General features: G+C 37.0%; 1 protein-coding gene across 2 annotated transcripts in view; it reads right to left on the bottom strand.

The window, feature by feature from the left end:
* GRAMD1C (GRAM domain containing 1C) overlaps positions 1–12,660 on the bottom strand; it is a 57,405-nt gene that overhangs the window by 33,253 nt on the left and 11,492 nt on the right. Inside the window, exon 1 of one of the 2 annotated variants that reach the window (XM_060010656.1) lies at positions 936–1,236. The exons of the other annotated variant lie outside the window; for it this stretch is intronic. The gene's annotated coding sequence lies outside the window, so the exon portion shown is untranslated. Of the gene's footprint in view, positions 1–935; positions 1,237–12,660 lie in introns of those variants that run through there. 2 annotated transcript variants of the gene reach the window in all.

Below are 12,660 nucleotides of genomic sequence, written 5' to 3'. Positions count from 1 at the left end.
TCGTTCGGAGCTGAATTATATTAACCTAGAGTGGTTATCTCAGGCTGATAAGAAACTCTCGTTGGAAATAATGTATCCCTAATAAATGATAATGTTCTAACATTTTATTATTTAATATACACCACTTATTTGGTTGACAAAAAGTCTTTTGAAGCATAGTGTCCACAGAAGAAAAAAAGGATCACTAGTGGTAGAGAAAGAAACCACTGTTCTTGATCCTAAAGGTACCCACACACATTTCTGATCCCCACTCCAGAAGAACCATTTGTGAATGGCTTTTTTTTTTTTCACAATAGCAGTTAGCTCATACTAATAATTAGCTCAATATTCCAAAGATGTTATCTTTGAAACAATTTTAGTGTCATAAATGCATGGTTAACTTTATAAAGAGAAACAAGCAATATTTCAATATACTTGTGGAAGAGTAACCTTTAATAAAAAGTCTTCTGAAATAATAGGTATCAAAGTATTCCAAAAACAAACTAAAGCAAGTAGATAAACAATGAGCTAAACACTCAGACAGCGTTCTAAGAGTGAAAGAAATGAAACTTATAAGTAAAATAGTAACAACAAAAATACAATTTTATTTGACTACATCAATAAATGTTTTAAATATATTATCAAATAGTATCAGGAAGTTAATAGCAGAGTAATTTCAATATACTTTTAATCTGTTAATTAAATTTAAACATATATGGTTAATAGAAAACAAAATAGAACTCATTTAACTTGTCACCTTATAGATTTGCTAATTTGTTAAAAATGACTTTTTCTACAAAGTCACAAAAATGATTATTTACAGCCATGCTGAATATTCAAACATTAAAACATATACCCAGACTGATATTCATAATTCTTTCAATAATCAGCAGCAGAACCAGGGTTAAGTAACCTTAAAAAACAACTTAAATTTTAAACAAAGGCTGACCACCTACCTGCTAACAATAGGGAGGAAGGCTCCCCGTTCAACCTGCTGAGCACTTGAGCAAAATAAAGAGGAATCAAGCAGTAATCAGATAAGGCTCAAAAGTCAGATCAATTTCTGGCCCAGAAAGCTTTGTATTCTAAGTACACTGCAAAGTCTTTATCTGCAGCAGAGTTCCAAACATTTAGTGACAAACATGCTTCAATCTTCTAGTTTTGTTATGAGAAGTTTTCCTTATAAAAGACAAGCTCTACTATAATTTAAGGCAAATGATTTGTCACTTCCTGGTTTGTAGTATCAGCACTCTTATCCAAGGCTGCCCTTCAGAATGCAGAATTGGAAGTTACACCTCACTCTACAGGTTCCTAAGCCACTCCTACTAGAAGAGGGTAGGTAAACAGGGTTTTATTAAAGAGACAGTTCCCAATTTCTTCTGTTCTACACACTGATTAGAAACAAAAAAAATGCAAATGAAAATATCTTGCCTATGCTCAATTATGTAAAATGCTTATTGCAATATGATTTTAATCTCATTTTTAAAATTAAATATATTAAGGGTTAAATTTTCTTCTCCATGCTAATACTTCCTATTCAATTCTGGCAATGTCATTGCTTCTTCATACCCCACTTCTTCAGTACTAATGTCACATCCCCATCAGACTCCTGCATTAACCCTTTACAACTATCAAGGATTGCAACTCTTGAGTACTGTAAATGGAACGTCAGGAAATGTCAAGAAGAATGAGCTATTCAGGTGGAGCAATTCCAAGAAGCAGGCGGCATATCTTTCATCACTGAAAAGTTTACATGTTGATTACTCAATAATTCTTTCCTTTAGAAATATTTTTTCCTTTATTCAGAATAATTTCCTGGCAGCAACGTACCTGGACTATAATAAACACTATAGAGAGTCTCATCTACCAGTTCTAATTTATTTCCCAGAAGAAAAATTTTCTTCTAAATGAAAAATCAAATCTTGCCCTAATTTCTACCTAGCTAGAAACAGCTACCTAACTGTTCCATCTAGTCTGGTAAAGTGTGTAGACATGTCAAACGCTACTTGATAGACTGCAAGGATCAACCTTTTGGGGGTAGGTAGGGTTGCTAAAATCTAATCATTTTATACAACAGCAGAATGAGGGACCAAAGCAACACTGGAGGATACTACTCGCTCAAACTGAAGAGAGCTCACTATGGGGCTAGCTTTTACTCCCTAAAAACCAGTGCTCTTGGCATATGATGGCAGGTCTTACTGACCTAAACCATAGATACGTATCCTCACTGTACCATGGTAACCAAATAGCTATGAGAAAAATATACATTAATTGTACTGTAAATGATTTTTATATACTTTTGCTAAATATAAAAATCCCTTACAGTAAACCACCGGATATGGAGCAGAGCTGAGCTCAGTAGGTTTAAGAGGGAAAACAGAACCTAAGACTGGGCCCAAAGAAAGTCTGGCATGCAAAGGCTGAGTGGAAGAGGAGGAAAAAAGGACAGAAAAATACAAGAGAGGTAGAGCAAAGTTCAGAAAGAATGATACGGAAATCAAGGAAAGAAGGTGTTTCAAAATAGAGGGAGTGTGCCATGGCGTGAAATGCTGCTGAAATATCAAGTAAGATGAACACACGTACACCAAATGCAAGTGTGCAGAGAAGTGGAGCGGCCTGGCAGCCAGTTCACCATGACTCGGGAGGGCGGGGAGAGGAAGCCACGGAGAAGAAGAAGGAAAGAGTCAGTGGGGAAGGGGGAAGCAGCCAGGTCACGAAGAGCCTGTATTCCACGCTAAATAGAAAAAGCCACCTACTAGTTACACATAGAAAAGCAACAAGTTCAGGAGTGCGTTTTTAAAAGATCCGCTTTTAAAATGACTACTTTTTTGGTAACAACCTAAAGCAGTGGTCCCCAACCTTTTCGGCACCAGGGACCTAATGTGAGCAACGGGGCGCATCAGATGAAGCTTCGCTCGCTCACCTCCTGCTGTGTGGCCCAGTTCCTAACAGGAACCTAACAACCCCCCCAGGGGGTTGGGGCCCCCAGGTTGGGGACCCCTGACCTAAAGGACAGATTAGAGTGTTAAAAAGAGATCCGTAGGAGACTACTGTAACGGTTCAAGCTAGAAATGATGAGGGCCTTGATGACCAACATGACATGTTGGCAAAGAAGAGGTAAGAAACAAGGATGCACCAGGTTTCTGGCTTGGGTGACTGGGCAGGAGGAGGCATACTTCACTGACCAAGGGAAAATAGGTGGAGGAGTTCTGCCAACCAGAAAGGTCAACAAGAGGGAACAATATACAAATACTAATACCTCTATACTGCCAGGTTATTATAGAATATGTGACTAAAATACTTAGCAATCTGCATTTTTTTCCTGGTAGATTTGAATACTGTACTTATTAGATTTATAGGACTACTGGAAAACGTCTAGATTTCCAAGTAATTCCAAAAGAAAGAATCATTGGAGAGGGGCATAAGCAGTAATAAGAGGTTTGATAAGGCTGAGGAGTCTGCAGGAAAAAGCTGTATGACACTCTTCTGAAAGGTCTCAAAGGTGACACTAACTTGATAAACTAACCACTGTTTGCAGAATGGCCTCAGCACTGTTGACATCCTAGAGATGCACTCAGATCAGCTGACTCAAACCAGCCACACTCACAAGCTGCATGTACATGCTCCGTAGTAAATATACTAATGCATAGTAGGGGAACGATCTTATCTAATCATCAGAATTTGTTCATCCTACCTGGAGAACCTGAATATTCAGGTATTCAGGCACCTGAATACCTTGGAAATCAGACTAGTAATTTGCATGATAAGCATGAAGTCAGAGCAAAGGTAGACAGTTTTAAAGGAAAAACTACTGTGACACTGATGGAGCCTGACGATTCATCTCTGTCCTATTTTTGTACATTTCTCTAGCGGTCAAAGTCTGCCTCTGTGACTTTGCTTTTCTGGCCTAAGTCTTAAGTTCTTGGCCTAAGTCTGGCCAAGCCCCCTTCAGACCAACACATTCTTTCTTTATATATACTAATACAATCAGTAAACTGTTTTAAATCCTTTTTTCCCCAACCCACTTGAGGAACAGGATACTCTCCTGTCATCCTTCAACTAGAGATTCCCAAAATAGAAGATGGAGTGACATGTATCAAAATTGGAAGACGGTGGGTCTGTATACATTGACAAAACACCCCTCATAACCTCCTCCCTAATTCTGACACATGCCTCCTACTTCTGGCCTCTGGGAATAAGCCTGAAAGCCATTCTGTCTCTTTAAGCTTTAGAATTTAAAATGAGCGCAGATTTCTGCTCTGTTAGGCCCGGATTTAAACATCTACTCTCAATATGTACTCTTAAATTTCCATGCAGAGCTAGCTTCCCAGTAGCCCCCGTGTACTGGCAAGAGATACCACTATTATCTCTCAGAGAAAAAATAGTACAAAAAGAACAATTTCATTCTGTACACATCCTGCCTATATTATTAGCATGAGTAATCCTAAATATAATAATATGATAATATCACTAGAAACATAAAAGTATTAATGAGGCTGGAGTGGTGGGCTGGGGCCAGATCATACAGTCTCTATAAACAATTAAAAATTTTTATCCAAGGGTGATGAGTATTAAGCAGGAAGCTAACATTAGCAGGTATGCATTTTTTTTTTTTCAAAAAAAGATGAGTTTGGTTTAGTATTGTTCAGAGGTTAAAAAACTGTTTCTGTAAAAGACCACGGAGTAAATATTTCAGGTTTTGTGGTCCATTTAGTCTCTGTTGCAACTACTCAACTCTGCCTCTGTAGTGTGAAACCAACCACAGACAACACATAAAGAATGAGCATGGCTGTGTTTCCATAAAATTTTATTAATGGACATTGAAATTTGAATTTCATATAATTGTCAGGAAATATAAATGTAAACCCACTCCTACTTTGTGGACCATACAAAAATAGGCGGGAAGACTGGCTCTGATACAAAACATGGAAGGGGGTGGGGCTTAAACGCAAACAAAAGTGGAGGGCTGGAGTGGGGAAGGGCTGAGAGGTTCTTTACAAAAGACAGTAAACATCAATTGTTTGTAACCGAGAATGGAGCTGCCACAGTCTCCTGGCCTCACAAATCTCAAATAGTCAATGTGCTATCTGCAAGAAGGGTGCTAAACTCAAAGGTTGTGAACTAAGCTGAAGTGCTATTAATTACAGCGTGAATGACATGGTGACAGTTTAGACACATGTCTAAACATTGAAGACTTATGGTAAGCTAACTCAAATACCTGAAATAAACTGTCCTTTCTGAAGCAACGCATCAGAGGAACCTTACGAATGAAAAAAAAATGTACTTTTAAAAGCATTCTTTCTCAAAGGCACCATATTTGCCTCCAGCTTTTTCCCCTTTTGTAGATTTATCTTACTGGAGAATTAAATAAAACACACACACACACACACACAGATTTAAAATCACTCTATTGTCTTAATCAATCTTACTGGAATAGTCTTTTACCTAGATTAATATGCTATGCCTTTAAGGCTTTATTACGCAAACAGCAAGCAAAAGTAACACATATTTACTTTTACTCTCAAATTCCCTAATTGAAAGTAAACATGATTATAATATTCTGAACTTAAACTCCCTAAAATAGTTTGAATATATACAAAATTTATTATTCAAGTTACTTGTGTTGTTTTCTAGAATTTTGTAGTTAGGCTGTGTATTTTATGAATTTTGGTTTTTACCTTCTCTTTTAAAAAATAGTATTACAAAAGATCAAGGAATCTAACCAATGTGGCTTTATCACTTTAAAAAACTAGAAGACAACTGAGGCTCGTACAATTACAGACAATACTAAGACTACACCAAGCACCTAGCACTATGCCTGGCACCTAATACTTCCTAAGTGGGAGTTACTATTATTGTTATACATACTACATGTTGAAAAGAATTGTTCTTCAAAGATCACTAGAAGAACACAGGAAGAGTAGCTTTGTTGTTGATTTTGTTTTCTAATTCCTTTTCTGGGTGAATTCTACAGTGTTCAAAATTCCAATTAGGACAGTTTTAAACCTGAGATCTCACCTTCAACTTTCATTAAGGTCTGTATAGTACTTAACATAGAATATTTGCATAAACGTTGATTTTTGTCATAGTATAGAGCAGAAATGGTAACCGTTCTCTTTATTAAAATGAGAGTAGAGCGATATTCCCTGGCAGCGCAGTGGTTAAGACTCCGCACTTTCACTGCCGAGGCTGCGGGTTCAATCACTGGTGGGGGAACTAAGATCCCGCAAGCTGAGCAGCATGGCCAAAAAATTTTTTTTAAAAAAGGGTATAGTGTCCGCTTGAAATAAAGTTGCATGTTCAATGTTAAAGATAACCAAATAATCCAAAGGTCTGAGAGGTATAACTACAGTAACGATGGTGATACTCCTCGTGTACACATCAAGAACACGGGTGACAAGAGGATCTTTTCAAAAAGGGTTAGATTTTATTCCCAGCCAGCATACAAGACATTTCTTGGCTATGGTGGCCTTACTAAGTCTGGAATTCCCTCTCTTTCTCCCACTTCAAAGAGCTTTTTTTTTTTTTTTCTTTTTTCATTAAATTTCAGATCTCAGTTTCTCCCCGGCTCACCTGTAAGCCTGAACTTTATCATTTCCCAGGAGGTATTTGTTTTCGTGAGGATGCATCCCAACTTACCCCAGTGTGGTAAGCGCAAAAGTGATTTGCAGAGGACACTCAGATCTAGGGTATAACCAAACATAGGCTGCATAACAGTCTTTGGTTCCTTGTTAGCATGAGAGAACGCACCTGGGAGATTCCCAGAGTACTCAAAAAAAATTGGTATTTGGGGGCAGGGTTAGCCATGCCATGTCCCTAGAGCAACACTGGAGTTTTCAGCCTCCTTCCTGCAGCACGACCTGGTAGGGCAGAGTGGAGCTGCGGGGGGCTCATGCCTTAGCACATCTGCTCCGTGCTCTCCCAGGTGGCTGCCATGCACCGCTGGACCTGGCACCCGCGGGCCCACCGCCCTAAGCATCTCCCAGGTTAGGAGCATGGGCATGGGGAGACTGGGCGCCCAAACTCCTAGAAAGACTCAAGGGGGTGGGGGGAGCTTGGGCTTGGGGCTGCCCTGCCAGCCTTAAACGTTCCCTTAAGGAGGGAGGAGGGTCTGTGCTTGGCAAGTTCCCCCACACCCACCCACTTCTCTCCTCCATCTCCCAACTTCCAGAACACCTTGAGTGCCCCAGCACTCCCGCAAAGTGAAAGCATCTGAGCAGAGCACTGTTTGAAAGACCCAGACCTCAGCAGCTGCCTGAAAAACTGGAAGTCATTCAATCCTAAGAGCCCTTAGGCAAAAGCTGTGCACTCCAGTGAGGAGCTGAGCTGGGTAGCGGGGAGGAGAGGAGGTCAAGTTTCTGCCAGTGGTGTTTAAGCTCCTGCTGCAAAGAAGGAGCCTTTCTTATCAGCTGGAAATCTCTACTCTTCCCCCAAACCATTTTTTAAAATAGTAACAGTTTTACTGAGCTATAATTTACATACCATAAAGTTCACTTTTCTAAAAGCATACAGTATGGATGTTCCTTAAAAAAACTAAAAATACAGCTACCATATGATCCAGCAATCCCAATCCTGGGCATATATCCGGGGAAAACCAAAATTTGAAAAGATACATGCACTCCAATGTTCATAGCAGCAAGATTTACAATAGCCAAGACATGGAAGCAACCTAAATGGCTATCAACAGAGGAAGGGATAAAGAAGATGTGGTACCTATATATAATGGAATATTAATCAGCCATAAAAAAGAATGAAATAATGCCATTTGCAGCAATATGGATGGACCTAGAGATTATCATACTAAGTGAGGTAAGTCAGACACAGAAAGACAAATACCATATGATATCACTTACATGTGGAATCTAAAAACTGATACAAATGAACTTACAAAACAGATTCACAGATTTAGAAAACAAACTTGTGTTTATCAAAGGGGAAAGATGGTGGGGAGGGATAAATTAACAGTTTGGGATTAACAGATACACACTACTATATATATAGATAATCAACAAGCACCTACTGTATAGCACAGGAAACTCTACTCAATACTCTGTAATAACCTATATGGGAAAAGAATCTGAGAAAGAATAGATACATGTATTTGTATTGGTATAACTAAATCACTTTGCTGTACACCGGAAACTAACACAACATTGTAAATCAACTATACTCCAATATAAAATAAAAATCTTTTTTAAAGTTTTTACAAAATAATGGCTATAGAGAAATAACTGTCTGTTTAAAAAAATTTTTTAAATAACAAATAACAGCTTTACTAAGCTATAATTTACATACCATAAAACTCACTTTTCTAAAAGCATACAATTCAGTAGTATTTAGCATCTCCTGAGTTGTACAACTATCACTACGAATTTTAGAATATTTTCATCAACCCAAAAAGGTGGCCAAATTCATTAGCAGTCACTCCTCATTCCTCCCTCCCCCTGGCAACAAATTTATTTTCAACTTCTATGAATTTGCCTATTCTGGGCATTTAATAAAAGTAGAATCATACAATATGTGTTCCTTTGGGACTGGCTTCTTTCACATAGCATAATGTTTCAAGGTTTACCATGTTGTACCATGTATCAGTAATTCACTCCTTTTTATTGCTGAATAATATTCCATTTTATGAATATACATTTTGTATATTTTTATGTATACTTTCATCTGTTGATGTTTCTATTTTTGGCCACTATGAATAATGCTATGAATATTTGACTGCAAGATTTTGTGTGAACATATGCTTTCAATTTTCTTGCATACAGCCCTAGAAATGGAATTGCTGGGTCATATGGTAGCTCTATATTCAACATTTTGAGAAACTACCAAACTGTTTTTCAAATTTTTCAAAGTTTTACAATGCCACCAGCAATGCATGAGCAATACCTACATCTTCAACATGAGGTAATGTCTGTCTTTTTATTTTAGCCATCCCAGTGGGTGTGAAGTGGTATCTCACTGTGGTTTTGATTTACGTTTCTCTAACAGCTAATGACACTAAGCATCTCTGCATGCACTTGGTTATTTGTATATGTTCTTTGGAGAAATTACAATTCAAATCCTTTGCCCGCTTTTTAATTGGTTATTTGTCTTTTTCTTGTTGAGTTGTAAGAATTCTTTATATACTCTTAACTTGCACATATTTCCTCTCCAGATATATAACTCTGGATGCAAATACCTTATCAGATATATAACTTGCAGATATCTTCTCCATGAGTTAGTTGCCTTTTCCCTCTCTTGATGGACTCCTTCAAACACAAAGTTTTTAATTTTGATGAAATCCAATTTATCTATTTTTTTCCTTCGTCCCTTGAGCTTTTGATGTCATATCTAAGAAACCATTGTCTAATCCAAAGGTTATGAGTATTTATACCTACAGTTTCTTCTGAGAGTTTTATACTTTTAGACCTTGCATTTAGGTCTATGATCCATTCTGAGTTAATTTTTGTATATGGTATGAAGTAGGGGTTAAAATTCATTCTTTTGCATGTTGATATCAAGTTATTCCAGCACCATTTGGTGAAAAGACTATTTATTCCCCACTGAATTATTTTGGTAACCTTGTCAAAAATCAATTTATGATTGATAATTAATTTTAAGATTTTATTTCTAGATTCTCAATTCTATGCCATTAATCTATGTCTAGACTTTTGCCAGGTATACTGCCTTGATTACCGCAGGTTTGTAGTAAATATTGAAATCAAGAAGTGTTAAGTCCTCCAATATTATGAACCAAATTGTATTCCCCCAAATTCACATGCTGAAGCTCCAACCCCCAATATGACTATACTTGGAGACAGAGATTTAAGGAGGAAATTAAGGTTAAATGAAGTTGCTATGGTCCGAATTGTGTCCCCCCCAAATCCATATGTTGAAACCCCAACTCCCAATGTATTTGGCGATGGCGCCTTTGGGTTCCAGAACTCCAAGAAAATAAATTTCTATTGTTTAAGCCATTCAGTCTATGGCATTTTTTAAATGGCAGACCTAACAGACTAATTCATCCAACTTTGTTCTTCTTTTTCAAGATTGTTCTTGCTATTCTGGGTACCTTGCATTTCCATATGAATTTTAGAATCCACTTCTCAATTTCTACAAAAATGCCAGTTGGTATTCTGATACGCATTGCACTGAATCTGCAGATTAATTTGGGGAGTACTGCCATCTTAACAATATTAAGTCTTCTAATCCATGAGCATAAGATTCTTTTCATTTACTTAAGTCTCCTTTAATTTCTTTCAACTATGTCTAGTAGTTTTCAGTGTACGTGTCTTATACTTCTGTTAAATTTATTCCCAAGTATTTTATTCTTTTCTGATGCTATTGTAAATAAATTTTTTAAAATTTCTATTATCAGATTGTTTATTGTGAATGTACAGAAATATAAGTAATCTTTGTATTTTGATCATGCATTCTGCAACATTACTGAACTTATTTATTGGTTCTCGCACATTTTTATTGGTTTTCTTAGGATTTTATACACAAAAAAACATGTCATCTGTCAATGGAGATAGTTTTATTTCTTCATTTTGTTTTTCTTTGGAAATGACAGATCTTTCTCAGAGCTTTTATTAATTTCATGTTGTGTATATCACTATAGTATATAAAATAGATACACGTATTGAAATATAAACTTACCAAAGAGAACTTATCTCCAGGCAGTTTTTCTGTTTGAAGAACTAAAATAAATAGTTCTTAAAATTTTTTTTAATTTTTTAATTTAATTTTATTTATTTTCTTATATAGCAGGTTCTTATTAGTCATCAATTTTATACACATCAGTGTATACAGGTCAATGCCAATTGCCCAATTCATCACACACACCCCCACCCCCCCGTGGCTTTCCCCCTTGGTGTCCATACGTTTGTTCTCTACATCTGTGTCTCAACTTCTGCCCTGCAAACCGGTTCATCTGTACCATTTTTCTAGGTTCCACATACATAAATTAATACAATAATGCAATATTTGTTTTTCTCTTTCTGCCTTACTTCACTCCGTATGACAGTCTCTAGATCCATCCACGTCTCAACAAATGATTCAATTTCATTCCTTTTTATGGCTGAGTAATATTCCATTGTACATATGTACCACATCTTCTTTATCCATTCATCTGTCGATGGGCATTTAGGTTGCTTCCATGACCTGGCTATTGTAAATAGTGCTGCAATGAATATTGGGGTGCATGTGTCTTTTTGAATTATGGTTTTCTCTGGGTATATGCCCAGTATTGGGATTGCTGGATCATATGGTAATTCAATTTTTAGTTTTTTAAGGAACCACCATACTGTTCTCCATAGTGGCTGTATCAATTCACATTCCCACCAACAGTGCAAGAGGGTTCCCTTTTCTCCACACCCTCTCCAGCATTTGTTGTTTGTAGATTTTCTGATGATGCCCATTCTAACTGGTGTGAGGTGATACCTCATTGTAGTTTTGATTTGCATTTCTCTAATAATTAGTAATGTTGAGCAGCTTTTCATGCGCTTCTTGGCCATCTGTATATCTTCTTTGGAGAAATGTCTATTTAGGTCTTCTGCCAATTTTTGGATTGGGTTGTTTGTTTCTTTAATATAGAGCTGCATGAGCTGTTTACATATTTTGGAGATTAATCCTTTGTCCATTGATTTGTTTGCAAATATTTTCTCCCATTCTGACGGTTGTCTTTTCCTCTTGTTTATGGTTTCCTTTGCTGTGCAAAAGCTTTAAATTTCATTAGGTCCCATTTGTTTATTTTTGTTTTTCTTTCCATTACTCTAGGAGGTGGATCAAAAAAGATCTTGCTGTGATTTATGTCAAGAGTGTTCTTCCTATGTTTTCCTCTAAGAGTTTTATAGTTTCCGGTCTTACATTTAGGTCTCGAATCAATTTTGAGGGTTTTTTTGTGTACGGTGTTAGGGAGTGTTCTAATTTCATTCTTTTACATGTAGCTGTCCAGTTTTCCCAGCAACACTTATTGAAGAGACTGTCTTTTCTCCATTGTATATCCTTGCCTCCTTTGTCATAGACTAGTTGACCATAGGTGCATGGGTTTATCTCTGGGCTTTGTATCTTGTTCCATTGATCGATGTTTCTGTTTTTGTGCCAGTACCATATTGTCTTGATTACTGTAGCTTTGTAGTATAGTCTGAAGTCAGGGAGTCTGATTCCTCCAGCTCTCTTTTTTTCCCTCAAGACTGCTTTGGCTATTCGGGGTCTTCTGTGTCTCCATACAAATTTTAAGACTTTTTGTTCTAGTTCTGTAAAAAATGCCACTGGTAAATTGATAGGGATTGCACTGAATCTGTAGATTGCTTTGGGTTGTACAGTCATTTTCACAATATTGATTCTTCCAATCCAAGAACATGGTCTATCTCTCCATCTGTTGGTATCATCTTTCATTTCTTTCACCAGTGTCTTATAGTTTTCTGCATACAGGTCTTTTGTCTCCCTAGGTAGGTTTCTTCCTAGGTATTTTATTCTTTTTGTTGCAGTGGTAAATGGGAGTGTTTCCTTAATTTCTCTTTCAGATTTTTCATCATTAGTGTATAGGAATGCAAGAGATTTCTGTGTATTAATTTTGCATCCTGCAACTTTACCAAATTCATTGATTAGCTCTAGTAGTTTTCTGGTGGCATTTTTATGATTCTCTATGTATAGCATCATGTCATCTGCAAACAGTGACAGTTTTACTTCTTCTTT

This window comes from Delphinus delphis, chromosome 4, assembly GCF_949987515.2.
Source record: "Delphinus delphis chromosome 4, mDelDel1.2, whole genome shotgun sequence".
Lineage (NCBI taxonomy): Eukaryota > Metazoa > Chordata > Mammalia > Artiodactyla > Delphinidae > Delphinus > Delphinus delphis.
The sequence above is the reverse complement of the archived record's forward strand: the minus strand, read 5'-3'. Positions and strand labels throughout refer to the sequence as shown.